We start from the raw sequence: 7,031 nt of genomic DNA on the forward strand, positions 1-7,031 counted from the left end.
CCATAATCCAAGAGGAAATGGTTAGCGACCTGATGTACCACTTAGATGCACACAAGTCTCTGGGACTGGATGGGACCCACCCAAGGGTACTGAGGAGCTGATGGAAATGCTCACCAAGCCACTTTCCATCATTTATTCAGCCATCCTGGCTAAATAGGGAGGTCCCAGTTGACTGGAGATTAGCAAATATGATGCCCATCTACAAGAAGGGCTGGAAGGAAGATCCAGGGAACTACAGGCCTGTTGGTCTGACCTCGGTGCTGGGGAAGGTTATGGAGCAGATTGTCTTGAGTACCATCACATGGCACATACAGGACAACTAGGTGATCAGACCCAGTCAGCATGGGTTTAGGAAAGGCAGGTCCTGCTTGACTAACTTGATTTCCTTCTATGACAAGGTGACCCGCTTTGTGGACAAACGAAAGTCTGTGGTTGTTGTCTACCTAGACTTTAGCAAAGCCTTCAATACCGTTTTATACAGCATTCTCCTGGAGAAACTGGCTGCTCATGGCTTGGACAAGTGGACTCTTCACTGGGTAAAAAGCTGACTGGATGGTCAGGCCTAAAGAGACCCAAAAGTCTTTTCCAACTTAAATGATTCTATGGTTTTGAAAAGTGCTTGCAAGCACTGTTTCTTGGATCCTGGCTTGCTGCGCCACTAGGTAACTCCACCAGTTTGAGGGTGGTGCTTGCACCCTGCCCTCTCCAACTTGAACCTGCAAACATGGGGACTGTCTGCCTCTGAGCTCTGTAGGTGCATTGTTTGCTTGAAGAAATGGTTTGGGTTGTGATTTTTTTATTTTGGGGGTGGGTGCTGGCGGGGAGTGTGGTCCTCACAAATGGTGTCGAGGGGAATGAATGAGCTTGTTCCAGCTCCAGCTAAACTGCATTCGCTCTGTTGCTGTGAAGGCCTTCTTCCTTCATGGTCCTCATCTTCAACTTCTCTTCCTTCACCTTCTGACTCCTTTCATAACGTTGCAGTACCTTTATCTGTGCTAGCCCTTTGAGGCTGGTGTTCAGTGAAGAGGCTTCCACCTCTTCCCTTTTTAAACTGCCTTTCCCACCACAGTGCACCCCAAGGCTGCTTCCAACGCCTTGTCCCACAGCTCACATCTCTGTCACTGGTCCCTAAGTTCAAGTCACTTCCTTCCCAGTGCTCTGTCCTGTTCGTCTCTGACCCGAGCCACAGAGAAGTGGCTCAGGAGCAGCTCCTGCAGTCACTATGGTGACAGCAATGGTGCAAAACAGGACATCGGTTAACTTGGGAATTTGGGGCTGCTTTGGTGAAAAACTCTATTCAATTCTAGCAATAGTAACCTCCAGAGGCTTGTTGCTGCTTTGGTATCTATTTGGGGGTCAACTGTTTCCCTAGTTGTCAATTATATTTCTAGTGACACATGCATACAAAACCAGAGGAAAATTAGGGGTTGTGGAGTTCAAAACCACTGCTGCCAAAGTTTCTGTCTTCATGGTGCCTTTTGTTATATCAGGAAAAGTTCCAAAAAACGGTAGCCTGGTTACCACTTAAGGAAGGGTTTGTGGTTTCTTGCTGATGACTTCTTTCTTTATTTATTCTTTTCTTTCTTTATTCCTTTCTTTCTTTCCTGTTTTTAAATAATCAAGAGGCGATATAATGGAGCAAACCTTGTGATAATTAAGCCTCTGCTGCATTGTTATCTCAGTACATCTGATACAAAAACACCTACTGACATGTGCTGTGATTCTTAGTGCTGTTGTAAGCTGAACTGCTCTGGGAAAATTTCCAAGGAATAATGGGCAGAATTCTCAAGGACAAGACAAGGAGGACAGCACAAGGTATCTGTTCAACAGCAGTCCTGGGAAACTAGTGTGGCAGGGAGGCTGTTGTAGCAGTGACTGGCATTAATAATAGTGTTACTCTTTATCTTGATGTGCCAGCAGAAAGATTTAAGAGGTTTTTATGTGTGGATGACCCTCAAATTAAGGGCAAAACTTGAGTGTGGATTTTGCAGCAAAGACTTGAAGTTATACAGCTGTTAGGAGAATAAACTATTTTCACTGGAGCAAGATCTGCAGCTGTCTGCTTGGAGATGGTCATCTCTGGTAAAGACATACCCTGTGACAGCAGTCTTTGAAGAGCATAGCTGCGACAATTACATCTCTGCTGTGTGCTATCTCTGGGTGTTTGATACAAAAGAGTCTACAGACACATGCTGTGATTTTTAATGCTGCTGTCAGCTGAACCACTCTGGGAAATTTTCCAGGGAGCATCGGGCACAGTTCTGAAGGACAGATTGAGAACAGTGCAAGGTATCAGTCCTAGGATACTGCTGTGCTAGAGACGTAGCCTGAAAGGGGGTAAACTTTTAAGTGTGTAGCTTCTTTTAAGTTAGTACAAGGAGGCATGATCAAGTGCTTGCAAACAGCTCGTGTTATGAGCAGCCCCCAATACTCCAATTTAAGAGTACCTAGGCCCATGTTTAAGTCTCCTTTTCTGTACGTGAGTGAAGTGGAATTTCAGATATAAATTCAGATATAAAGATGTGTGTGTCCTTTCTTTAGGTAGAGGAGTATATTATGCCTGAACAGTGTTGTAATTCTCAAGGCAGTAGTTGGAGTATGAGTTTACTTCTCTAGTGTTGCTTTGTCTGCTGTTAGTGAATGTTATCTAAGCCCATCAGATCATGCAGTTCATGTTGATTTTGGAGCCTGGTGGATGATACTATCCGGTGGTCAGGGTAAACAGTTCACGCTGCAGCCAAAGTTCACTCTAGTGGGTCTGAGTTGTCATCTCTGCTTCCAGTTTGCATTGCCAAAATGGTATAAAAAAGGGAGGGGTTTAGTAGAAGTGGGTGAGGCAGTTTAACTCGTATTGTTGATGTGTCCATGCAAAGGGCAACATCAGAATCAGCTGAGCATGAGTAAATTCCCATTTATGAGGGTCTGACCTTAGACTCTGAACCTCCACAACTGGGGAACCACTAAAGGGCTGCAGAATTATGTGTCCACTGAAACAAGGATGACTTGAACTTTGATGTTAATGTCATGTCCACCTCTGCTTTGTAATGCGCTCTGAGATAACAGCATGTGTTACTTCAGAGGAAGCTGTTTTGCCATCTCACCATAGACCTGTTGGCTGGGACCATCCAAGGGCCAATGCTTTTACAGAGCTTATCATCTCCAGGACTTTCCGTTCAAAAGACGACTCTAGATGAGGAATTTCTGTTTCCTGTTATGGCTGGGTGTGCAGCAGATTTTCTCTGTTGACATTGGCAAGTCTCTTCAGGTTTCATTTTAGTGCCTTTGTAGCTCTTTGCTTGGATGTTTCATTCCTTCAGTTGTATGTCTTAAGTTTTAAAATTCTTTTCAGATGGTCTTTCTACCTGCTGGCACTGCACCAACTGGATATGACTGTGTCTGAAAGCACAACAGCAATACTTAGACTATGATAGCCATGTATATGGAGACTCCCTTTTTACAAGGAATCACATGGAAAAGAGAAGCAGTTACTCCTGGGGAGATTCCAATTGGACACAAGAGGAAAATTTTTCACAATGAGAAGAATCAGCCATTGAAATAATCTCCCCAGGGAAGTGGTAGATTCCCCATCATTGGACACTTCAAGATTCAGCTGGACAGGCTGCTGGGCCAGCTTGTCTAGATGGTGCTTTTGCCAAGAAAGGTGGACCAGATGATCCTTGAGGTTCCTTCCAACCTGGTATTCTATGATTCTATGATTTTGATTTCATCACTTTTTGTTAACTATTTAAACAAGGAGAAAAACTACCAAACAAGATAAGCTGTTGCAAGAAGCTAAGTTCAGCTGAAGTTTTGGGTGAAGCCTTAGATGGGTTCTGACAACTAGTGGGCTCTCTGACTTCTACTTGGATGAAAATCTATGTCAAGAAAAAGTTTTGTTATGATTTCATTCCTTCATGGAGGAGTCTGGTTAAAGGGCAGATCTCAAAGTGCTATTAGGAAGAAAAGGATATTTGTCAGGATAGCTCTTCTCTACTGCCCATTGTCTCCATAGGGTTAAGGATGAAAGAAATTTTCAATTCTACTGTGGGATAGAGAAAGCAGCCCAAGTTCATGGAGCCCAAGGGTGGCGTTTTTTGATAGTACCAGCTGCCACATAAGACAAGGGCAGGCTCATTCCTGACCTGCACAGTAGCAGCAGGTACAACATTGGTATGATCCAGCAAATCATTCCCTCAGGCTCTGTTGCTGTCCTGCTTCTAGGGCAGTAAGAGGACACCCTGTGTCGCTTGTGCTCTGAGAGCAAACTAAGCAGCAAGGGTGGCAATAGTGCTTTAAGCTGCTAAACTCAGTGTGCAGGGATGGAGCTGAATATCTAATTGAGAAATACCAATGGCCAGACCACTGCCAGTGAGTGAGCGTCACTTGTCTGTTGTGGTATTTGTAAAGTCCATGCTGCCAATCTAGCTGCAGAACACAAGGCTGCGGGAAATGGAGGCTTCTTGACCTGTTAATCAGAGAGAGGAACACAGCAGCTGACACTATGGACTACCCTTATTCTTGGTTGGTGTATTGGGTCTGGCTGAGGTGGAGTAAATTTTCCCCATAGCAGCCCTCATAGTGCTGTGTTTTGTATTGGTAGCTAGAAAGGTGTTGATAACACACCAGTATTTTGGCTACTGCATCAAGGCTGTCTCTCCAACATTCCCTGCAGTCACCAGTAGGCTGGAGGTGAGCAAGATCTTGGGAGGGTACATAGCCAGGACAGCTGACCCAAACTGGACATCGCCTGCTGATGGGGAGTGGAAAATAAATCTTTTATTTTCCTTTGCTTCCGCACACGGCCTTCACTTTTGCTTTATTAAACTGCCTTTATCTTGACCCACAAGGGTTTTTTCCATCTTATTTTCTTCCCGCCCCTGTCCTTCTGAGGGGGGGAATGACAGAGCAGCTTGGTGGGCACCTGGTATCCAGCCAAAGTCAATCCACTGCAATTGGAAATACTATTTGCTGTGGTTCAAGCTGAATGCAGCCTCCCAACCCTTTCTGCTCTGTTTCTCAGCTGCTATTGTATTCATTGTGCACAAGTCTTTTTGTTATAAACTGAGACACTATGTGAAAACACGTCTTCATCCAGAGAAGAAGGGCAACAGTCTCTTTGCAATGACTTCCACTTATGAGGGACAGCAAAAACATTGGTCCTATAGCCAGGTTTGAAGGCTTTGGTTTCTCCAACTTCTACCAATTTCCTCTCTTTCAGATGCTCTGGAAATGGATCTGGAAATAGACCAGATGAGTTAGCAAGTGAGATAACAGAAAGGGCTGAGTGGCACTTCCATGAAAGATGGCAACAAGAGAACAGGGGAGGTAGAAAGAATGGGACCAAAACAGAGGTACAAGTGACCTTGACAGGAAAGAATAACAAGCAGTGATGGCCCAGGAGAGTACAATAGGCAGTGGAAAGTGGAGACTTTGGAAAGATTAATGAGACTAAACTGTACTGAGGAGGAGGGACCTTGCACTGAGATTTCTAGGCAACTGGGCAAACATTTTGTCATGTAGTGAAGGACATAAACACACACACTCCATGTGGTAGAAAGCAGAAATTGAAGAGTAAGGGATTTTCCTGTTTCTTCCCCCACTTTTGTGAAAAAGTTTGCCCATTTTCTAGAGTTGCTGACTTTTCTTCTAGAAGCTACTTCTTCAGAAGGCATGGTCAATTTTGCAGTTCCCCAGAGTGTGGACTTTAACTACATTTGTCTGTATAATGCCTTTGTTTGGAGAAGTGCTGTGCAAAAAAAGAAATCTGAGTTTTTACAGCTGGTAGAGTAATAAAGTCATAATGATTTAAAGGAAATTCCCCTCTGTACAAATCAAGGCATGCTGAATTCACCCCTCCTCTGAATCTTGTGCCACCACCTGTGCAAGCAAGGTAACTACTTGGAGCAGGTGACATTTCTTATCTGCTTTGAAGTTCCAGTCAGTGGCGGATCAGACCCACTGAGGGACTGAGTGAAATATGTCCTACCAGCTCTGGCACTCACTTAGCAGGTTCACAGAAGACTGTAGGGTGGATATCACTGCACTGTTGACTCAGTAAAACTTTGAAACTTTTTTTTGCTGATTTCGTTCTGTCTTGGGCCCTAGAAGTGGCATGCAAGAGCTCAGATGGTTGTTTCTTACCTTTTTCCTCAAGTTCACTCCAGTGTACATGGAGGACTGGCCCTACTTTCCCTTTGACAATCTAGGAAGGGCCCCATGACTCAGCTTTGCCTCAGGGAAAAGTTGAGGATGGAATGTCTTGCCTGCAGGAGCACAAAAGGAACATGAAGCACCAGGAATGGACACTGTCCATCCTCCATAACCAACACCATCTTCCTTGGTATTTCCAGTCAGACACTACACTGAAAGAGTCTGGGTGTAGGTTGATACAGCCAGAAGAAAGCTGGGGTTCATTCTAGCTGCTACCGACAGGCAGTGCTTTCCTACAGGATGTGTTCCACATGGGTAGTGGCAGCAGCTCTCAGCTTGCTCTGGTCTATATGACAGCTGGCACAAGCTCAATCCAAGATCTGCAACTTTGGAGCTGCCTTTGGCCAGATGCTTCTCAAAAGCAAGATCATGAGGCTTGGTTGAATCAGAATGACCTCAGTGAAGGCCTCAGCATTCAGAACAGATGGTTCCTCTGGCTTAAGAGCTTTGGCAGATGCTCCTGCTTTCATGTTCACTTACTTTGCATAAGAGGGGTTACTTAAAAGAAGACTTAAAAACCTGGCACTCTAGACAAGTTGCTTTTGATGCTGATTGCTTTTACCTTATTAGAAAGCTCTTTGCTCCAAATCATGGAGGACTACTCCTCACTTCTTAGATCCTCTTTGCCGAGCTTTTTGGGATTACTTCAGACCTTGGAAGTAAAAGGAAGGCTCCTGTTAATTTGAATGATTGCTAGTTTTTGCTATCTGAACAGCTTTTACTGTTAAATACCCACTACACCCTAGTCTACCAAAAGAGAACCACTGATGGAGGGAGCACCAGGTCCAAGAAGGCTGAAGAGCTGGAACCCAGGCGTTACT

The sequence above is a fragment of the Numenius arquata genome, chromosome 6, assembly GCF_964106895.1.
Source record: "Numenius arquata chromosome 6, bNumArq3.hap1.1, whole genome shotgun sequence".
NCBI lineage: Eukaryota > Metazoa > Chordata > Aves > Charadriiformes > Scolopacidae > Numenius > Numenius arquata.